This window comes from Aotus nancymaae, unplaced genomic scaffold, assembly GCF_030222135.1.
Source record: "Aotus nancymaae isolate 86718 unplaced genomic scaffold, 86718_ANA_hifiasm-v0.15.2.pri h1tg000030l, whole genome shotgun sequence".
Classification (NCBI taxonomy): domain Eukaryota; kingdom Metazoa; phylum Chordata; class Mammalia; order Primates; family Aotidae; genus Aotus; species Aotus nancymaae.
In genome coordinates, this window is record NW_026988443.1 from 4,891,585 (window position 1) to 4,914,224 (window position 22,640).

At 52.8% G+C, this 22,640-nt stretch overlaps 1 protein-coding gene across 4 annotated transcripts in view; it reads right to left on the reverse strand.

The window, feature by feature from the left end:
• Nucleotides 1-22,640, reverse strand: part of ZNF423 (zinc finger protein 423) — a 359,963-nt gene that overhangs the window by 156,275 nt on the left and 181,048 nt on the right. Inside the window, exon 1 of one of the 4 annotated variants that reach the window (XM_012472247.3) lies at nucleotides 14,775-14,935. The exons of the other annotated variants lie outside the window; for them this stretch is intronic. The gene's annotated coding sequence lies outside the window, so the exon portion shown is untranslated. Of the gene's footprint in view, nucleotides 1-14,774; nucleotides 14,936-22,640 lie in introns of those variants that run through there. 4 annotated transcript variants of the gene reach the window in all.

Below are 22,640 nucleotides of genomic sequence, written 5' to 3' on the forward strand. Positions count from 1 at the left end.
GAGATTAAGGATGTGACTCGCAGATCTCCTAGATCAAATTAGCATCTAGGAAATGTAGGGGCATTGCTCTGGAGCTATCTCAGCAAAAGACAGAAGTAGAGAAGGGATATCCATGAACTATCTGTGAAGAAGCATCTTGAATAATGGAGAAAATACCCATGACATACACAGGAGACTCATAAGTTTCCTGAAAAGTTTATACTGGCAGAAACACTGCCAGCTTGAACCAAAAAGGACAGAGAGAGTACAAGATTAAAGAAGTCTGTTGGACACCCAAAATTTCACAAGCAGGAAACAGGTTAATAAAACTACTCAGATGCAAGTACATGATACCTTTCATGGGGAAAAAGGGATGATTAAGAGGGCAGAACCTCAAACCCAGAGGGTGGAACTGTGAGCCATAGTGGATGAGATCACTACCGGACTGGGTTCAGATTCCAGCACTGTGTAACCATGGGCAAGTATATCCCCTCTTTGTGCTTCAATTTCCCAACTCTTGATAGAGAGAATCCAACGAGTAAGTCTCTGAGAGGCTTTGTACCTCTTAAAGTCTGTTATCAATTAATGATGTCTGTGTCTGCCCTGCGTACAGAATAAGCCTCAGGTTGTAGGTATCCTAGCTCTCTACTATCTCCTGGTTTGTGTGGTTTTAAATTCAGCACATATTTACGGAGCTTGCTCTAAATACCCAGTTTTCCAAAGGGGGCAGAGGTACCCAGCATTCTTAGGTTTCTCTGCTCTTATCTGCCCAATCTCTGTGTCAATTAATTACTGTTTCAACATTAAACTCTAAAGCAACCCTTTACTGCTTTGAAGTACAGAAAGAGACAGAGAGAGAGCGCGAGAGACAGCACGGTGGAGGGGGGATCACTTTAACGGTAGTATCAGTACTTCACCTAGATATCCGATTTTCCTAAGGAACAGAGAAGTGTAAAGGATTAAGTCTGACTCCTGGGAAATCAAAAGTCCACCCTGGCAAACGAAAGGGATGAGGCTGTGGGAGGTTCTTTCCTCAGAGGTAGGCCTGGGAGCCACACAAAGGTGAGCAGAAGCTGACATGGTTCCGCCTGAAATCTTGAGTGAGAATTACGCTATTAGCAAAAATAATAGCAGCTCCTATTCACTCATTCTTCCTCCAGGGAGCTGAGAGTTTCTTACGGATGGGATCTCATCATCCCCAAGGAAAGCAGCAAGGAAAAGTGAGGATCATTCTTTCGGTTTTGGGGGAAAAAAGACTCAGAGGCCACTGAACAGCTCAAAGACAGAGGCTGGCCAGGCTGCCCTTCTCCATGCAGCTCTGGGGGTGCTGAAATGCCATGTGACAGCAAAGAGCTGCCACCAAGGCCCTTAACAAAACTTCCAGGGAGTCAAAACATCAGCCTAAGCTTGAAGAAACTTAATCAATTGCAGAGAGACATCAGCCCTGTGGAACAGCAGAGCTATGAGTTTCAGGGGCTCTGGAAGGTTGTTTTAGAGAGCATGCACTGGCTTGCTCAGCCATCATTAGCTGTGTGACCATGGGCAAGTTACTTTCCCTCTCTGAGCACCCATGTCCTCATCCACAGGATGGGGAAACTAAGAGTAAGTACCTTCCAAAGTGGTTAATGTTTACAAACTGCTAAACATTAGATGAACGCTGGCTAAAGAAAATAAAGGGGTTCCTAATGTAACTGACAGACACTATTATCATTCATCGTAAATCCCATCATCTATAGGGCATTTAACATTTTGCACAGCACCTCACACCCATTATCCATTTGACATCTGGAGCAACTCTGTGCAGTGGTGGTGGTCGTGGTGGTTTTGTTATTGTTATTACCCCCATATTACAAGTAAGTGGGGTGCCACACACCCAGGCATCCTAGGATGGAATGCAGCACCCCATCCAGTTAGTGTCTCCCTTGTACCCTCATAAGCAGCTGAGCTTACACAGTAAGCTGCGTGGTCGCCCCTGGAATGAGGAAGAAGAACAGAGAGTTTAGGTCACATCCTGACCTCACAAAGCAGATGGTGACTGGAAGAGTTGGGCTTGAACTCCCAGCCGGGGCTCTCAGCCAGCTGGACTGGGAGGAATGATGACCTGGGCAGTGGGTCACAGGTCACCATGACTGTCCTCCCACTGGACAGTCTGGGGGCCACCCACTTTATTAGTGATTTTGTAAAAATGCCAGCATTTACAAATCAAGAACTCCCAGCGTTTTTTTGTTCCTTAATTCAGTCACTTCTGGCTTTTTTTTTTTTTACAGACAGGGTCTCCTTCTGTCACCCAGGCTGGAGTGCAGTGACGCAATCATGGCTTACTACAGACTCAACCTCCTGAGCTCAAGTGATTCTCCTGCCTCAGCCTCCCAAGTAGCTGGGACCACAGGTACATGCCCCCATGCCTGGCTAATTATTTAATTTTTTTTTGTAGAGATGGGGTCTCTCTATGTTGCCCAGGCTGGTCTCAAACTCCTGGCATCAAGTGATCCGTCTGCCTCAGCATCCCAAAGTGCTGGGATTACAGTCATAAGCCACCACGCCTGGCCCACTTCCGGTTTTTCTTGAAGGAGAAGGCCTGGCAGCACAGACTCTGCGTCTGGCATGTGGAAGATGGAGCTCAGCTGGGGCTCCTTGGAGCAGGGCCCCCACCTCCCTGCATGTCCAGACCCCCAGGACTTCCCTCCCCATTATGGGGTGTCCTGGGCCCTGAAGACATCTGTGTTTGCCTGGTGGCTCAGAGCCAGCAGCAGGGCTTAGAGTCCCAGCTCCCTCACTTACTATGTGTGTGACCTTAGCCAAGTGAATGACCCTCACTCCGTTTTACAGATGGAGAAACTTGTCTCAGTTTTCACATCTGTAAAATGGGGATGACTATACATAGATCCAACTACAGAGTTGTTTTAGAGATGAAATCAGTGAATATATCTGTAAGGCGTTACATATGACAAATATTCTATAATGCCTACAAGAGTCACTGGCTACTGGCTCCCAGCTCACCACAAGGTGGTCACAGGACAAGGAGAGGCTAGCAACGGCTGGGATGGTTTGAGTGGACACAAGACACAGTGTCATCTCCCTGAGCCCTGATCAATAACCAGGAGGGTCTAAACTAAACCTACAGTTACCCATGCACAAGATGGTTTTCAAGCAAAGCAAACTCGACCTGCCAAAATTCCCCAAGGGCCCCTGCCGTTCACAATCCCAGGGCATCAGCCCCAAAAGGAGCTTCAAGACCCCTCATTATACAGCTGGAGCCCAACACTCTCATTATACAGACAAAGAATCTAAGGCACCAGCAGCCATCCATGGCTTGGACGTGGGTCCCCTGGCTCATGATGGAGGGGGTAGGGGATGAGCCTCAGACTCCCAGCATACCCCTGCCCGCCCCCGCCCCCACACGGCTGCTGGACACGCAGGGCAAGGACACATCCACCTTTCCCCTTGAAGCCTCTGACCTCGCAGAACACACAGCATGCCAGGCAGCTCCATCCCTTAGACAAATTTACTTAGCACTGATATTGAAAATGCAATTGAGCTCGAGTTTTATTGCAGAAATTAAACAGACTAGGAAAGAGGGGAAAAAAAAGCCAGTGCTCATCAACTCACCCGAGAGCTGGCTGTGACCAAACTTGCTAAAGAGGAAACGTATGATCAAGTCCTGCCAGCAAGAAAGAGACCCCCAAGTCTGCCCCTACGAGGGACTCCCCAAGGGCGCTAGGAGCTCAGCGGCTCTGGAAGCTTCTCCTGCCAGTCTCCTGGCGTGGGCCTCCCGCGCACCCCGACATCAGCTGCCCACCTCTTCACGAGGAGTTGGCGCCTTGTGAAGTCATCTCCGTGAGCTTCGCGAAGCAGCACCGCCGAGGGCCTGCGCAAAGGGCACTCGGCTCCACTCGAGAGAAAGCAAAACGCTTTCGGGGTTGAATCACTGTTTTTCTTGACTCCCTTTGGAGATCGGCAGAGCCCACATTCGGCCGTGTTCGTGGACCTGGGACTGGAAACAGCTGCGCTCTAATTACATGTAAAGTGTACCAAAACATCCCTTTTATCACAGACTGGAAATCTGTTAGCATCTGTCTCTCCTTTGTTTCTTCCACAAGATACAAGCTTGTTTCTACATTTTTCTCACCTGTAGCGGTGATTAAAATTCATTATAAATGAAAGGAGTGAACAGAGAAACAAGTTCCTCTGTGTACCGTTCTAAACTCAAATTAGAAACAGCTGTTTGCTAATTCATGCAGTGATGTTTTGTCGTGCTCTGTGAATCAATAATAACTCACCCTATTGCTGCAGAAATTTTTGGATAATCCATATATTTAACGCGGCGTTAGATTCTTCAGGCAGGGCTGCGGCGGCGAAACCTCAGGAGGGTGGGAGGGGACTTGAGCTCCCCACTCTGGAGACATACCCTGCTGCCCTGACAGAGAACCCCGAACTCAGAGCTGCCCAGAGCCTTTACCCCTACATGAGTCCTGGGAGGACCAGAAGGAAACCCTGAATGGGCTCCTCATCTCCTTCCCTCCCACAGAACCACCAAAAAAAAAAAAAAAAGAATTCAACTCTGATTAAACGCAAACCACACACATCCTCCAGCCGCCGGAGGGAACAGCAAAATTAAAAGTCTAATTGGTACCCGGAACAATTTAAAACTATTAAGTATAGGTGAAGCTTTTCTATAAGAAAATAATCCTTTGATTGGGACTAGGCTTGTTTGGATAGCATTTTTCCCATCCACACATTTTAGCTGCAGAAGTTACAGCTAAGGTCTGGACGTGCTCAGGAGTCTCTGAGAAGTGTTCAGGCATCCCCTTTGCCACCTCTAGGGAAAGGAGCAGGTGGGGTCCAGAGCTGCATCCCCATATGATTGATGCCTTGGAGGGAAGCAGGTGCTCTTTCTCCTTTGCAGGGAGGGAGATGGGCAACACTTTTGGAGGCTTATGCCAAACCTGCTCTGTCCTGGCTAACACATGCCCATCCTTCAAGACACTGCCTCCAGGAAGCCTTCCCTGACTGCCTCTGTCATCCTCCCTGACTTCAAGGCACTGTCTGTTTATATTTGAGTAGCTGGGGTGTCCCTGTGTCTTCTGCACCTGGGGCACCTGAGTCTCCTGGGTCTGGAGCACGGTCATAGTGAGCCACTTTTTGAACTTCAGACTGGTAGCCTCTACAGAGCACTTTCTGTGGCCACAGTGCCAAGCTCTTCATAAGCTCCATTTCGTTAAACCCTCACCTCCATCCTATGCGGTGGCCACCACCACCATTACCCCCATTTTACAGATCAGACATCCGAGACACAGAGAGGGCGAGGGCCTGACTTCCACAGCAATTAAGTAGAAGGACCTGGAATGACTCCATCGTTCTCCAGAAGCCATCAAGACCACCCACTGTCATCAAAGAGATACACTGAGCATGCCTCACCCGCTCCAGCCCCTCAGGCTTCACTCAGGCCACCGCGGTCACTGGGCACGCAAACCCCACCCATTCCTTGCGGCCCAGCTCTGCCCGCCTCCCAAACATCTCACAGGTGGTGGTGGGAGGGGTGGTCTCCTGCATGGCTAAGAGTAGGTCCTCATTTCCTTTTCTCCTGGTGTTGATCTGGGCCTGCAGAAGACAACAGTCCAGTATATCCCCAGGGGTGCAGGGCACAGGCCCCAGGCAGGGGCACAGAAAAGAGCTCATGCTGTCCCTGCAGGGCTGTAGGGAGCTTTCCCTTAGCCAAGGCCACTGGGTGCCAGAAGCTCCAAGCCCGGGAGGGCTGGGAACGGAAAAGCACAGATGAGGTGCCATTGTGGGAGATACGGGCACTCAAATCGGGCTTTGAAGAGCAGAAGCTCTGCTGACCTGTGTTCTTCCAAACGTGGGCTACCTCCCATTGGTAGGACCCATGATCATTTTAGGGAGCAGCCAAGATGGTCTGAAATAACCCTGACGCACAAATGAGAAAGTTAGTTCCGCTTCCATTCTGCTGTCAGCCTTTAGATTAGGCCAAAGAGAAAAGCTCGTTCAGGGCTGTCTCTAACTCCTCCCCAGCACTTCAGCAAAGGGAGGGCAGACCCCATGCTTAGCATTTCCAGAACACAGCAGCTCCTGGCTGGAACAGCGTGAGCGTGGAATTTTCTTCAGTTTTGTTTTATTTACTTTTAAGATTACTGTCATCTTACAGTAAATGATACTGGTTTTCCATTTGCAGAATGAAGTAAATGAATTAATTTAACCACAAAAAGAACCAGCAAAGAAAACTACTAGGTGAATCACAGCATCAGTGATACTCAAATGTTGCAAGCATCACAGCAGAGATATGCAAATGACCAAAGCCTGGGACCCCTGGAGAGAGACAGAAGGGAGGAGAAGGTCTCCCGGGAGAAGGAACGGCAGAAGCCATGGCTGAAGCTTGGGTATCGGTAAGAGAAGCAGCTCAGAAGGAGCAGTGAGAGCCCATCATCAAGACCTTGAAGTCCAAGGAAAGGAGCCAAGAACTCCATTCCACAGGCCCCAGCGACCACCAACACTATCTGAAAACATAGCTCGTGAGTAAGTGGGATCTAGCCTCCCCAGCCCAGGGCTCTTTCTAGACCTCCCATAACTTCAGGTCTGGTACTGACTGAGAGTTAAACGATCACTAGCCTATAAGCAGAGCCCATTTCAAGGAAAACAGTAATCAGTGACCCCAATGACTCAGGGCTCTCAACAGCCAAGATCAGGTGCCCCTGCAGGAGAAAACCCCTGCACAATCAGCGTGGGGTCCCCTTCCACGTGGGGGCTGAACACTCAAGTCATGCTGGACAGCAGAATTATCCACTTCCCGCCGAGGACCCCTGCTGGGGCGCTGAGGGAGATGGGTACACCATTCTTCAGTGAGTCCAACCCAGCCGGCTTTTCCTCCAAATCTGGAATAAATGGCCATGTCCTCTGTATGAAAGAGCCACAGTGTTCCAAAATACACACCATGGATGTCAACATGCTGAAAAAGCGTCTGCTCCCACAGGAGGGGGCGTGGAAGATGGAAGGCCCCAGAGCAGCATCCGTCTCCCGGCCACTTCGCCCAGAACACACACTGTGGAATTACTTCTCTTCCACACAGCCACACAGCCTTTACCCGGCAGAGCACATACAACTGAAGCCCCGAATGCTAAGTGGGTGCAGGAGGTAACCCCAGTGGGAGTTTTTTGTTCATTAGGTCCAGGGCAAATCTCCAACTCTCCAAGCATCTGTCCCACCTCCCTCCCTCCTCCCACCCCCACCCCGGCTACCTAGGGACCTGAGTCAAAGGTCTTCTGACTTCCAGGCCTCCATCCACCTACAATGCAAATCCTTCTGAAAGCAGACTAAGTCGAACCTGATGAGGTGAGTATGAATAACCAAACTCCCACCCACTCTCTCCCCTATAATGCCCATATCTGGGGGTATTCCAAGGCCCTGCAGGCTGGGCTGCTGGTCATGGCATCTTTCCTCACCAAGGTGCAGCCCACCCTCACCCATGACAGCCCCATGCCTGCATCCCAGGAAGCGAGGTCCCCAGGGCCTGAGGGAATGAGGGGAAGTGATGTCAGGGTGTCATGGTGAGCCCAGCCTCAGCTCCTTTTGGGAACAGACATGCAAGAAGCTCCCAGATACGAACCAGGGAGCTGCAGCTGGGGATCACCTGTCCTAAGAACCCTGCCACACCAGGCCCCACCTCAGCAGCCCTCCACTGCAGGCCTTGCCCCTTGCCACAATCCCCAGAGACCACCGCCCAGTTCTCTGATCTCACAGCAGGTGCGGGAGAGGGTGAAGAGCAGGGCATCTGGTCAGGTTCAGGAGGGCTCTGCAGCTCAGCGCTTCCCAAGGGAGGCCTGGGGAGAACAAAAGCTCATCGGCACAGGAGCAGCCTCCCTCCCTCCCCTCAAGGCCTCGCTGGCCCCAGCAAATGCAGCATAGCCCACGGGACCAGCCCGAGGCCCTCACCCTGGGACAGGCCAGCGCTGGGCCAGCACCGGGCCAGCACCTTGGTTCCAGGACTGCTTCCAGACCCCAGCAGGCCATCTGCATGGCCTTAGGAGAGACGCTTCGCCCCTGGAATCTCCTCACCTCATCTACAAAATGCAGCTGGTTTATGCAACTTTCTTACCGGAGATGCAGACAGAAGAAGCGCTCAATGAAAATAAAGAACAGGCAAGCGGAGGCCAGTTGCGGTGGCTCATGCCTGTAATCCCAGCACTTTGGGAGGCCAAAGCGGGTGGAACTCCTGAGGTCAGGAGTTCGAGACCAGCCTAGCCAACATGGTGAAACCCCATCTCTACTAAAAATACAAAAATTAGCTGGGCATGGTGGTGCGCAGCTGTAATCCCAGCTACTCGGGAGGCTGAGGCAGAAGAATTGAACCCAGAAGGCGGAGGTTGTGGTGAGCTGAGATTGCACCACTGCATTCACTCTAGCCTGGGCAACAGAGCAAGACTCTGTCTCCAAAAAAAAATAATGGGCAAGCAAGCGAATGGATGACCAAGTCCATCTTATAATTTTCCGAAAAGCCAGTATCAGAGAAAACTCCATGATGCCTCCAAGCTAGAACTCTGAGATTAGACCAACTGGTGGCACTGAAGAATGATTAATAGATTATATTTTGTATTCTATAATATACATTGCACATGTACACATAGATCTAATCAATGGCATTTATTAAGTGCCACATAATTCTTGGGTGTTTGATCCATGCCACATGTTGTCTCATTTTATTTTTTTTCTCCAAGACAGATGTTCAAAGACTTGTCTCATTTTAATATTCACAACAATCTGATGCACTCTTATTTCCAGTCCCATTTTATAAATGAGAAAACTGAGGCTTATAAAGGTTAATTGGCATGCTTAGGGCCTTACAGTGGAAATGTCCGAGCTGGGCTTTGAACGTGGGTCCCTTGACCTTAGAGGCTGTGCTCTTAGCCACCACAGGATGCAAGTTTGTGAACCACCATGTCCCAGGGAAAGAGAGGGTGTGACACTCACTCAGGTGCACAGGTTTCTCCCAAGGAGGTGGCCTCCGGTGGAGCCCAGCCTGGGAGGATGCCTGGATTGGGTCCATATTCACAGCCCAGACACCACTCCAGGTGACACGCTCCTTTGGCTGGAGACTTCCACAGACAAGGTACACACACTGCCTGACCTCAAATCCCAGATCCCCTGCTTCTCAGCCAAATCCCATCCAGGGCCCAGCCCCAGGGTCCCGTGCCAAGCATCTGGAGGATGGAGAAACTCCTCAAAACACTCCCTGTTTCTGGACATGTGCCAGGTGCCCTCTAGGAGATGGTCACGAGCTTGGTCCCATTTTATGGAAGGGAATGCTGAGGGACGGAGGGACTCAGGGACCTGGTGCGTGCATTGAGGCCAGTGGCACCCTGGGAGTTCAGTAGCTACAGCGACAGTCTGAGTAAAAGGGCCTGAGGCCCTGCCTCCAGGTGTCTGAGGCAGGGGAGGTGATGCCCCCCGAGGCAACCTTCACCCAAAAGGGCCTGGAGCCAGTTGGCTCCTCTGAAGACCATTCCTGGAGCATCCTGCACAGGCATGAAGGTTTCGGCCAATTCAAGCCCAGCGGTCTACAGCAGCAGCCCCAACACCGCACCCCAAAGTCAGCCTTTCCCTGTCCCTGTCTCCTCCATCCTGCTTCCTGGGAGCGCCTCCTCGCCACGTACGCTGCACTAAGCCCCTACCTCAGGCTCTGTGTTCAGGGGGCCTCCCTGCGACACTGCCTAAGATGCAGCTGCCACAGATGGTGGCACCAGACTCGGAAGCCACATCCTTCAGCCTGCACAGCCCCCGCCACAGCCCCGTCTCTGCACCTGCCAGGAATTGCCATGCTCAAGTCACTGAGAGAACACTGTCAGAGTCTGTGGCCTATGCTATTACCCAACCTGGTCCCTTCAATGGCCTCAGGACTGACAGTGGACAATGCTAGGTGCCTGAGTGTAATCCTAAATCATGATATTGATGAAACCATGAGCATGATGTTTTTGTAACACTCATTAAAATGAAGATGTAATTGGGTTAAACATGCATGAACCACTGGAAACTGGGCTGGGCAGCCCTAAATGTGGCCCTGGCCCCAATGCCCTGGCCCCGCTGCCCTGGCCCTGCTGCCCCGGCCCATACTGCAGTGACTGCAGATCTTGGTCTGTCCTTCCCCCCTTCTCGTCCGGCATAGCTGCTATGTCCCCAGCACTGTGCCTGGCCTGAGGCAGGCAGCAGAGAAGAGGTGGGCTGAGCCCCGAGGGGAGCCCAGGGCCTGAGGAGGGCCAGGAAGAGAAAAACCAGAGGTTTTCCAGGATGTGCTGGGCCAGCCACGTGGCCCCTCTGTGGGCCCACTCACCCCTAAACTCATCCAAATCTACCACACGGCAGAGGAAATTCCAATTTTCCCCTGATTTTCATGTTTCTGCCCCTAGAATAATTGTCATCATGGACTTTTTGTGGCTGGGCTGTTGAGCCTCAGGACGGAAGGCTGCCCCAGCCCTGCCCGTGGCAATCAGGAAATGCAAGCGACTCATCAGGCCTGGGGAAGCCTCCGGGATATGGCAGCAGCCTCGGAGCGGCCACCTGGCCCCGGACCACAGGGAGGAGGAGGAGCTCCAGTTTGCTTGGCCAGCATGTCAGGTCCCTAGAGGTAGCTGTGCCAGGGCATTCCCCTAACTGGATTCCCGAGTGTGGGGCAAGGCCGCTGAAGTCCCAGGCATCAAGGCTGGAGCATGGGGGCCCCCTGCCCTTTCCCAGCATCACTGACCCTTTCCTAGGAAACCCACCTCTGCCCTCACCTGCCTGCCCCTGCTTTCTCAGCCTGAGTGGCCACCACCTCCTCTCACTGGAACCAGACCCTCATCTGTGTGCCTCATTGCGTGCCCACGCTCACGAGCAGACCTCAATATCCGCCACACTCACCGGACACTTCCCACGTGCTGGGCGTTCTTAAGATCAGTTATTTATTTACTTACTCATATTAGTCTTTGACTTGTTTTGGGGGAGGTTGTGTTTTTGTTTATTTGTTTTCATTTTGTTTTGTTTTGTTTTGTTTTGTTGAGACAGTCTCTCCCTGTTGCCCAGGCTGGAGTACAGTGGAACGATCTCAGCTCACTGCAACCTCCGCCTCCTAGGTTTGAGCAATTCTGTTGCCTCGGCCTCCTGAGTAGCTGGGACTACAGGCATGCAGCACCTTGCCCAGCTAATTTTTGTATTTTTAGTAAAGACAGGGTTTCACCATGTTGGCCAGGCTGCTTTCAAACTTCTGACCTCAGGTGATCCACCTGCCTTGGCCTCCCAAAGTGCTGGGATTATAGGTGTGAGCCACCATGCCCGACCTGGGTTTTTTTAAAATTTGAAATAGAGTCCCACTCTGTCGCCCAGGTGGATCTGGCCGCCTGACTCATCAGCCGCATGAAATGCTGAGACATGGGGTTTATGGGAACCACACCCCTGATACACATCTCCTCAAGAGGAGGCGGGCTACACGGATGTAATGCAGGGGAGAGAGACGCTGATGAAGAGCAATTGGTCACCCTGGATCCTGCACATAGCCCACGGGGGGCCTTCACATGCCCACCGCTGCAGGCACTGGTACCCCCTTACCTGGGGGGTCTGGGAAGGGGAGATGCCACCCCCAGCCCAGCTCACGCCAAGGGCACCGCTGAGGGTGGTGCTGGGCATACAGTCTGCCACAGGTAGCTCCATGGCCCCCAGCTGGTCTCCAGCTCCTCCCAGCTCCCAGCACACAGTACTCCCTTAATATTTGCTGGATGAGTCAATGAATGCACGCTTTAGTCAGGCTGCTCGTCAGGGTCAGGTGCAGGGCCGAGAGGGAGCTGCACCTTCGTTCCTCCTCCTCCACCTGCACTACACCTCTCAAGCGCTTCCCTTGTACTTTTTCATCTTCATCCAAGAATGTGATTAAGGCTTCCTTGCAGGTACTCTCGGCTTAGAACTACCTGGAGACAATTCTGATAAGCCGTGGATTCCTGAGTCCCCGGGATTCCCCACAAGGTGACTGGCAATAACTATCTGATTGACGACTGAATGAATGGATGGATGGATCAAAGGGTATCTTTCAGGTTCTGGCCTACGGGAAACTCTTGATAACTGTGGCATAAATAAATGAGTAAATGAATGGATGGTTGGATGAACGGATGAAATATCTAAGTCCAGGGCTTCGTCTAAAGGAGGCACTTGAAAACTATGGTATGAATGAATACAGAATGAGAAATGAGAAAATGAATGAATGAATGAATGACCTAATCACAAAGAAGCAGCAAGGAGCCACTGAAGAGGCCCCTGTAAGGTGGGGCCTAGGAGCTGGGGACGGAGCCTCCAGTGGAAGCCAGGGAGTGAATGAGCCTGACCTGACCACTCTCCTGACTGCCTGGATCCAGAGGGGCTGCCCCCAGCAGAAGCTGTCCAGCATCACCAAGGTCCCTGAGGTCCCCGTGCATTATAGCAGAATGCAATTAGTCCAGTCTTCAGTGGGGCCTGAATTTGTTATGATTTTATTTGAAAGAGCCTCTTAAAGCCAGGGAAGGAGCAAGGATATGAGGATCATGGTGCATGGAAGGTGGCAGAAGGAATAGCTCAGCTATGCAGCCTCAGCCTGAATCCTTGAAAAATGGCATTAAAACAAAGGAGACACGGAGCTGAGGGGCAGGGGGAGGGGGCTGGTCTTATATATTCAGACCAGAGCTGAACAAATGGATGGATTTAATAAGCTAATAAACTGAGATTCCATGCTCTTAAAGATACAGACTCAAGCTGGGCATGGTGACTCATGCCTATAATCCCAGCACTTTGGGGAGGCTGAGGCGGATGGATCACCTGAGGTTAAGAGTTTGAGACCATCCTGGCCAACATGGTGAAACCCTATCTCTACTAAAAATACAAAAATTAGCCAGACATGGTGGTGGATGCCTGTAATTCCAGCTATTCAGGAGGCTGAGGCGGGAGAATTGCTTGAACCTGGGAGGCAGAGGTTGCAGAGAGCCAAGATCGCGCCACTGCATTCCAGCCAGAGCAACAGAGTGAAGCTTCATTTCAAAAAAAAAAAAAAAAGATACAGACTCAGCAGTGGGATTTGGGGTGTGGGGGTCTCCATATTTTTCTGGGAAAATCCCTCAAGTGGATCCCTTTCTTCACATACCACACTGGAGAATAACAGTATGTGAGTATGCATGTATGTACGTCAGGCATGTGTGTCTTCCCTACCTGGAGGACCCCCAAAACTCACCAGAAACTTCCTAACTTCCTAACCAGGACCCGTGAACAAGTGCACCCCTCCACAAGGAACGCACAGCCAAGCAGCCCCCTGGTAATTTTTTCAGGAGGAAGTCAGGCCAGCCAAGCACAAGTCGGTGTCACCTCCTTCCCAGCCTGGACTTCCCTCTCCCTGCCCAGTGGATCAACAGTAAAAAGTGAGCACTTCCGGCTCATCTTGGGACCCTCCTCGCATCCATTCATTCGATCGGCCAGCCACTGCACTGTTGAAATATTTATGGAGTGCCTCTCTGTGCCAGGCTCTGCTGCAATTACTGGGGCAGTGAGCACACCCAGCAAAGCCCTGCCCCACAGAGGCTGCATTCAAGGGGCATCTGGATCATGTCGAGGAAGGCTCTGGAGCCAGAGAGCCTCAGTTCAAATCTCAACTCCACCACTGACCAGTGGGGTAAACCACGATACATTAATGGACCTCTCTAATCTTTACCAAGAGAAAAAACAGCCAGAGAATCCTTTCTGCCTCCTCAAGTTGTGCAGAGGATGAGATCAGATGCCAGAGGCTAAGCACACTGGCCCAGCGCCTGGCACATGGCACATGGCACATGCTCAATGAACAGATCATTGTGTGTGGTTTCCAGACCAGCGGCATCAAACGCGGAGACCGCTGGGCAGAGCCCTGGTTCTCTGTGAGACCCCCACCCTTGGTGAACCCCACCCCCACTCCCAGGTTACCCTTCCCACAGCATCCCCAATTTGCCACCTCCTTATGTCATTCCTGCCCATGTCACATCATTAAGAAAGCCAGTCCCCTTGAAGGGCTCCGGTCCACCCCTGCCCCAGTCCTTAAATCTCTTCTACAAAGAAGAGGTTTGGTCCCTTCCAGTGAAGGGGAATCCACTCCCTTCTGAACTCTCTTAGCCTGCAAGAAGAAATGATCTCCTCATGAGCCCCCAAGGAGGGCCTGCTGACCTCCTCTCAGGGACAGGAATAACAAGACCCCCTGACCAACCATCCTCCAAGAGGAAGGACAGTGAGTCACCTGCTATATGGCGGCCATTTTTTTAAATGACATTGCAGTTTATATTCTTTTATTCCTTCCATAAATATGAATAAGTACCTACTCTGCCAGCCCTGTTGGAGGCTCTGGGGATAGGGTAGGAAGAAATAAAGTCCTCGCCCTCAGTGAGCTTACAATGCAAAGAGAGGAGACTAAATCTTCCTGCTGAAGAAGGAATAAATCAGTCTGTAGCGAGTCACGTGTTGCTATAAAGAAATGCAGGGCAGGAAAGGGGTGGAGAGTGGGGTGCCCCTCTGGGCAGGTGACAAGGCAACACTTGAGCAGACACCAGAAGCAAGCAAGACAGTGGACCAAGGCAGGATCTGGAGAGAGAGAGAGTCCCAGGCAGGAATCTAGCAGGTGCGAGCACCCTGAAGCCAGACCATGCAAACTTGGGCACGTTTTCTGAGATGTCCACATGGGGCTCAGCGTGAAGACATGTGCCCTGCCTTCTAAGATCACAGGCCAAGCTGTCATCCAAAACCCCACAGGGATCCAAAATACAACCCCAGCATCAACTCACTGTGTGATCTGACACTGGTCTCTCAACCTCTCTGGTCTTGGTTTCGGCAACAGCTAATCAGAACTGAGCATCCTCCAAGCAGGAGCTGGCAGAGGAGGCCCCCGGAGTCCTCCCGAGTCTGCGGCTCTGTGCAATTGCGCACCCACCATTCCTCTCCACCCCATCGCACCATTCTCACTCCCCACGCCAGCAACACCACGCAGGATTGGTACTCTTGCCAAAATAGCTATTAACCCAGTAGCCAATAATAACACGTATTCCTATCAATTTGCTTCTGAAACGCTGTGTAATTGCAGAACCTAAGTTTGCCATCTCGGTAGCCTGGTTACCACATAAACAGAAAGAAACTCACCAGCCTCTTCCCTAGGAGAACAAGTGGCTGGCCACGAGAAACACCCAATCATCACGGAGGCTCCCCAGCCCCCTCGAGTTCCTACAGAGTCCATCAGGAATCACAGTCTGGCATTCAGTAGTTCCGAGGCTGGTCTAAACGTCCCCCTGGCATGCCACCCCTGTGACTGGAGAGGGGACCAGTGCCCAGGATGGGATGGCTTTGTAGGTGGCAAAGTCAGGCCCGGCAGCTGCACTCTGGTTGCCTCCCTCCTGGCCAGCGGTGCAGGAAGTGGGACAGACGTGAAGCCTTGAGAGGGCACAGGAGAGGGCAGGAGACGGGCAGGCAAGCACTTGGGTGCAAAAACCATCACAGATGCAAGCCAGCCTTCTCCACAGGAGACAGAAGGGACAGGAGGTCAACAGGTGGGGCACAGAAGGAAAGACAGGAGAGACACAAGGGAGGGGCTCCAGACCTAGGAGTCACGGTGGGCCCCAGGGCCCTCCCCACTCCCATGCAGCAGGCCCACCCAGGTCTGACACCCTGGCCACCACCGCCTGCTGGCAGCTGGCCGCCCACTTTTCCTCTCTCATTCCTGAAAAAACGTTTCCTTCCTTCTGGATTTCATTCCACTCTAAGCAAACATTCTGTTCCCCAACACACTGGGAGCCTCTAAGGGCACTCGGCGTTCCAGTGCAGACATCAGCCTGTTTTATTCATTCTTACCCCCTCCAGCCTGGCCACCCCTCACCACTGTCCCGTGCCTCTGCTTACCTCTCCCCCTGCTCACCAGGGCATCCCAGACAGCCAAAACCTGAGCCTGAGTTCCCAGCACCCAGTGGCAGAGCAGGCGAGGGCTGAAGAGGAGCTTCCCTCCGGCCCACTGGTGATCTCAGCCACGGGTTGCATCCCCACCCGCCTGCCTGGGCCGGCAGAGAAGGATGGGCCGAGGGTGTGCTGCTCCCGCGGCGGTGCTTGGCGGAGGACCCAGATAGCAGGAGAGGAAGGGCCTTGGGGAAGAAAAGGGGCTGGGAAAAGGCACAGATGGGGAGGGAGAGGACAGAGGAGGCCCAGGGCTCAGGCCACGCGGCCAGATGTTGAGCCAGTTGAGGGATCCAGGCCCTGGGGGTCGACTGGGGAGTTCTGGCCCCCCTGCCAGCTCTGGGATTCTACAGAGATGGAGGAGGGCCTGGGGCCGGCACCATGCCAGGGCCTGATGCTGAGGCTGGGGTTAAAGGGAGGACCACAGAGCGGGAGCAAAGGTTCTCTCTCGGACACCGCCCCTGTCTGCCAGGACAGGGTGGGGGGAGAGCCCCTGGGAGGCCCCTGGGTGGGGTGGGTGGGGAGCTGTCTGCGGGAAGCAGCTCTTAGCAAATGAAAACCAGGCCTCGGAAACTGGCCGGGCCACAGCCAGGGCACAGCTCCAGGGAAAACCCCGCTGCTCACTAAAAGGTGCCCCAACCAGAGCGAAAGGTGGTGTCAAAATGAATGAGCAAAGAGGGGCCAGGCAGCTCGAGAGAGATCAGGGGTGGCCCCCAGCTGCAGCCCCACGATCCCTGCTCCCTTGTGCTCTAAACGTCCCTCATTGTGGGCACATTGTACTCCCAAGGCCTGCTTGCCTGTAAGTGCTGTAAAAAGCCAACTAACTGTGCAATTTTCTTCCCTTGGATTCCCTCCACTCAGCCTTGGTCAGGTTCTCAGCAGAGCTGGGCCTGGGGCTGGGGACCGGCCTGGCCAGGCAGGCCTGAAGTCCCCACTCCCACCATATTTGGAAATTCAACCCTCAACGCTGCATTGAGGCCCACAGAGGTTGGCACTTCCGAATTTGTGGGACCCCAGGGTCCCGCAATCAAGAGCTTGGTGGGTAGCGGCGTTCAGTAAAAACAGATGTCACCCACACATCCTTTCATTCACACATTTGGTTATTCACAGGATGTCTCTGATGTGCCTATAGCCCAGCGGGCACTTAGGTGGTAAGCGTAAGAGGATGAACCACACTGGAAGCTCTTGGCCTGAGGAGTTCACAGTCTAGGAAGAAGGATAACATTTGACCCTCTGTGTTTTCTAGAAGTGTGTGAGGCCTGGGGTGAGAACAGGGATGCAGTGAGGGTGCCAGGGACCTCCTGGAAAAAGCAGGCTCTCCGTGGAGATCAGCATGATGAAGAAGAATTCACCTCAACTGATGGAAGCAAGGGGCAGAAACTAGCTCCAAGCAGCAGGACCAGCGCGAGCAAAAGCCTGGAAGTGAGACTGAGGTCTCTGGCAGGCTGCACCGGGTCTCCTCTGCTCCTTGCTCTCAGCCACAGTAGGTGGCCCAGCCCTGGCAGCGCCGCCCCCACCCTCGTTGCAGACTCAGGGAGCCCCCCATCAGCACCTCTGGAGACCAACCCCGCAGAGCCGCCATCCAGTCGTCTCTTTCCCAGCTGAAGTTCTAGTTAAAAATGTCTTCATATGTTTATTTTTAAGGGGGGATGGGAAGGCAGAAGGGAGACCTGAAGGTCTTTTTCTTTTCAGAAAAAAAGAAAATTAATAAATAAATAGAGCCTCAAGAAAAGGGCATGGAAAGGTCTCTGCATCTGTAACCACTGAACAAATTAAAATTAGCTCATTTAATCAGCTCCTAATGGCCTGGCTGTCCCGAGTGGGCCCCGGAACACAGCAAACTTCACAGCAGAAACGCGCAGGCCAATGTCAGTTTATCCTACAACAAAGGGATTTTCTAAATAGTGCGATCAAAACGCAGCAAAGGCTGGGGAGAGCTGGGGAGACGGAACGCGGCCCCCCAGATCCTGGCTGGTCCCCGCCTCCCAGCTTTGTCCCTTTGAATGGAATTGTTCTTTTGGCTTTTGTTCTAATTATCTAAACATGTGTGTAACTCTGTTCTACAAAGAGTGTTTTAACCAGCAGAGGAGGTAACTCTAGCCCCTACCATACGTTCCTGGGGCCACTCTCTCAAGCCTCACACCTTTAATATCTTCCCATTCCCCACTTGTCTTCAATAGAGGCGTAAACACACCTACAACACGCAGCCACCTACATACGCCAGTTACAGTCACACACAGTTACAAACACAGACAGTTCTACACACACGATCACGTATTACACCAGCTACATACACATAGTTATATGTGAACAGTTACATACATTCCCGGTTGCCCATTCTACATGCATAAAGTTACACAGACACACAGTTCTACACACACATCACATATAACACATTACATATGCATGGTTATATACACAGTTACATGTGTGCATGCACGATTATCCACCCAGAGTTACATACACCACACACAAGTACATGTGCACACAATACACACAGATCCTCCAGCTCCTGCCTAACAGCTGGAGGTGGGGGAGCCCCAGCTCACCAGACCCCCAGGGAGGGACGCTGGGTGCACACCTGAGGCCCAGGCTGGTAGTAAGGACTCATTTCCCTGGGGTAGCTTCTCTATGCAACTTGCCACCTGGGCTAAATTATTAGGGCAAACATCCAGGGAGGGGGCCTGGGGCCACAGAAAAAAGGGCAGGGTGGGAGAGCACGATGCCAGGGGGAAGCACAAGCCCATGGCCCAGTGGGGAGGAAGGAGGCCTCCCCATCACCGACTCCATCACCAACGCAGACCTCAACTTCCCTTCCCATGGCCTCTAAACCGGCCAGCCTGCAGCTCTGCCTTTAGGCCCGGAGCCGCCTTAGGTGCTCAGCCCACAGGGAAATAAGCCTGCAGTCAGTCAGATCTAGCTGAAATCCCAACTCCACCACTTACTAACTCTGAGCCTCCCCTTCCTCATCCAAAAAAAACGAGAAACAACAGTAGTCCCTATCTCAAGGGGCAGTTGTGCTGATTTCATCAGAGATGCCAGAAAAATGCCTAACCCAGAACAAACTGGGTCAACGTTTGCCACTCTGGCAACTGAAAGGTGTGGCATGGAGCCCGAGAGAAGACCATCAGACAGTGGGTCAGGGCGCAACCAGACAAGAGCTAGCCATTTGACGACTTTTGATTTCTTATGCAACCCTCATCCTAGAGTGAGGAAGGGGAGAATTTTAAAACTGGACAAAAGAAGCCAGGCGCAGTGGCTCACACCTGTAATCCCAGTACTTTGGGAGGTTGAGGTGGGCGGATCACGAGGCAGGGAGTTCAAGACCATTCTGGCTAACACAGTGAAACCTCCTCTCTACTAAAAATACAAAAAATTAGCCGGGCATGGTGGCACGCACCTGTAGTCTCAGCTACTCAGGAGGCTGAGGCAGGAGAATCGCTTGAACCCAGGAGGCGGAGGTTGCAGTGAGCCGAGATCACACCACAGCACTCCAGCCTGGGCAATGGCGTGAGACTCTGTCTCAAAAAATAAAAATAAACAGGGTAAAAAGAGGAACCAACTGAGATGGAGGGACGCCTTCAGAAAACTTCTGACCCAGAGTCAGAACGTATCTTCTGAAGATCTGCTCTATTGGTATTTACAGCAACACCCGGGGGTAAAAGCAGTTGTTAACTCCATGTTGCAGACAAGGAAACCGAGGCTGCACACAGTGGCTCATGCCTATAATCCCAGCACTTTGAGAGGCTAAGACAGGAGGATCGCTTGAACCCAGGAGTTCAAGACCAGCTTGCACAGCACAGCAAGACCCTATCTATACAAAAAAATTAAAAAATAATTTAGCCAGGCATGGTGGTGCACACCTGTAGTCCCAGTTACTTGGGAGGCTAAAGAGGGAGGATCACTGAGCCCAGGAATTCGAGGCTGCAGTGAGCTATGACCGAGCCACTGCACTCCAGCCTGGGTGACAGAGTGAGACCCTGTCTCAAAAACAATAATCATGATGAAGAAGAGGAGCAGAGGCTCAAGGAAGGTGAGGAGCCGGGGCAGGCAGAGGCAGCGCAAACAGGCCTGTGTGGCTGCAAGCTGCACGCTAACGCCCAGCCCCGATCCACCTTCCTTCCCGAGGCAACCTGTTCTCCCAACTGCAAACTTTCCTTAGAAGGACTCCAGCAAGTAGGAGATCCTGAAGTTGGCTGCTGGCTCTGGGAACTACAAGAGCCTCAGACCACCCAACCTAGACACAGACATGTGGCCCTTTCCATGCAGGAGTTCACCAAGTCCTCAAGCCCCTACCTCCCGCCCCCCTCCCATGCTGAGCAGGAGGCAGGAAAGAACCTGTACACAGAGCCCTTGCTGTAAAATGGGAAAACATTTGACAGACTTGGAAACCAAGGCTCAGAAACGGCAGGGATGGGAGGCTCAAGCTCCTACAACTCCAAGGCTGACTCTGCAAACCTCGAGTCCTCCCGGGATGCGACTCCTACCCCGCTTGCCCTGCCCTTGCCCAGGCAGGTCCTCCTGGGATCTATTAGGTGAGCAGCACTGTTGAGACTCCAGGGAGTGCTCCGAAAAAAAACCTGGACACGGGTTCCATCCAGAAGGTCCCACTGGGCTGGTGGTAGCTGTCCTGGTCCTGCTGAGGGATCCTGTTTTTCATTTGATTGGCAGGGCCCAAGCTGACCCCTGGTACCCCTGGAGTTCAGCCACGATACAGGGCAAGTGGCAGGAGGGACAGAGCCACCTGATGGAGCCTCTGTACAGGGAGCAAGACTTGGGGAAATAGCTCCCTGCCCACCTCCCTGCCCAACTCCCAGGCAGGAGTTGGACCTAGAGACCCCTTGGAAAGCCCGAAACTTCTCTTATCATCAGGACTCAGAAGAGAACCACAAGAAAAAAAGAGTTGGTGGTATCTCCCCCTCACTGCTGACACAGACCTCCTCACCATCTATGTCACCCCTCACCGTCCAGGTCACCCCACACAGAGCCCAGCTGGGCTGGTCAATTGAGCCCTGGCCACAGCTCCTGCTTCCCTACTCCAGGGCCATATGGCCCTACAAGAGCCTTCAGCCTCAGTTTCCCCTCCTTGACTCTGCTTACTTCACAGAGCTGTGGTGAGAGTCAGAGGGGAAGGATGGCTGTGGAGATGCTTTGTAAATTGCCGTGTGCCATTGCCACGGGCGGGATTATTGAGGATAACCAGGATAGGAAAGGGAGGAGACGCCAAGGCCAAGCATCATCTGTCCATTCCCCTGCGTCAGGGCAGTGGCCCCACCACCAGGAGAAGAGGAGAGGCCAGCAAGACAAAGTCAGGGAGGCTCGCGCCAGGGCTGGACCCTCCCCCGAGGGCCCCAGAGTGCAGGTGGGAGCCGCTGTGGCCCGACAGTTGTGTTTGGTGACATCGGAAGGGGAAAGCAGACAGCATGGTTCTCTGGGATGCAGGCACCTAGCACGTTACCCAGCACATAGTAGGTGTCACCCACTGGTTGACTTCTCCCAGCCACCAACCCTCAGACAACCTGCCTCTGCAAGAGATCAGTGCAGACGCCTACAGATAGAAACCAGAAAAAAATACGGCTCCTTGCAAAGAAAGCAGACTACACCACACGTGTCCCAGCTCAGCAGGTTGGTCCCAAGGCCTCAGACCCCCTCGAGGCTGTGGCCCTGTAAGGATGGGAGGGAAGGGTTTGCCCATTTCACAGGTCACCAGTGGCTGCCCCTATCTGCCCAACTCTGTCAGCAGGCAGGCTCAGCTAGATGCAGACAGCCACCCCGGTGTCAAGGAATGGGCAGAGGAGGAGTTGGGGCTGCATTCTAGTCCTGCCCACTTTTGCCCCCTGTGCCATCTGCATCAAGGGGACTCCTCTGCCGGTGCCTCAGTTTCCCCACATGCTGCAGCTCCCCCCACCCTATAAGCTGTGAAACCCAAGCAAAACAGCACGCTGTCTCATTCTCAGCCAACGTAGGCTACAATTAATCTGAAGCAGGGATTTTCTTAATTGCTGGGTTTTACAGCCCAAATGCGGAGATAAAGTACAGCTAGCTGACAACGCCGGCTTGAGGCGAGATGTTTAAAGCATGCTTTTTGAGCGTGTGGGCTCTTTTAAAAGCTGGTGTGATGGGAATGGAATTGTGCCTGCAGCCTACAGCAGAGGCTACTTCCCTTAGGGAGTCAGGCCAGCAACGCCAGGGGACAAGCCTCTCCGAGATGTCTTATTGGGGAGTAAAAGTAAATACAAAAAAAGAAGGGAGGTCCACCTGCAGCCCTCCTAATTGCCTTCCTTTGCAGGCAGCTGCAGTTTCACATGCCACAGTCCCTTCAGGTGTTTCAGTGCCAACAGGATTCCCCGGACTACGAAGGCCCGGCTTCCCTCATTAGCTGTGCCTGGCCACCCAGGGGGCACAGAAGAAATGGTGTCAGCATGCACCTGGCAGTGCCCTCCAACACAAGAATGACTGCCCCCTGGGAGAGGCGGTGAGGGTAAGGGAAGAGGTGTGAAGGGGGTCCCTTCTGATCTTGTCCTTGCAGGGAGCTCAACGCCTAGCAGCAGCCACATCCGAAACAGAGACAAACCATGGGCCTCGGGGCCTGCAGCCCACCCCAGGACCAAGCCCTGCCTTGATGCTCCCGTGAGATCCTGAGCAAGCGTCCACCCGCTACGGGGTGTCCCACCTCCTGCCAAGAGGAAGGCACGGGTGAGCATGAGTGCATA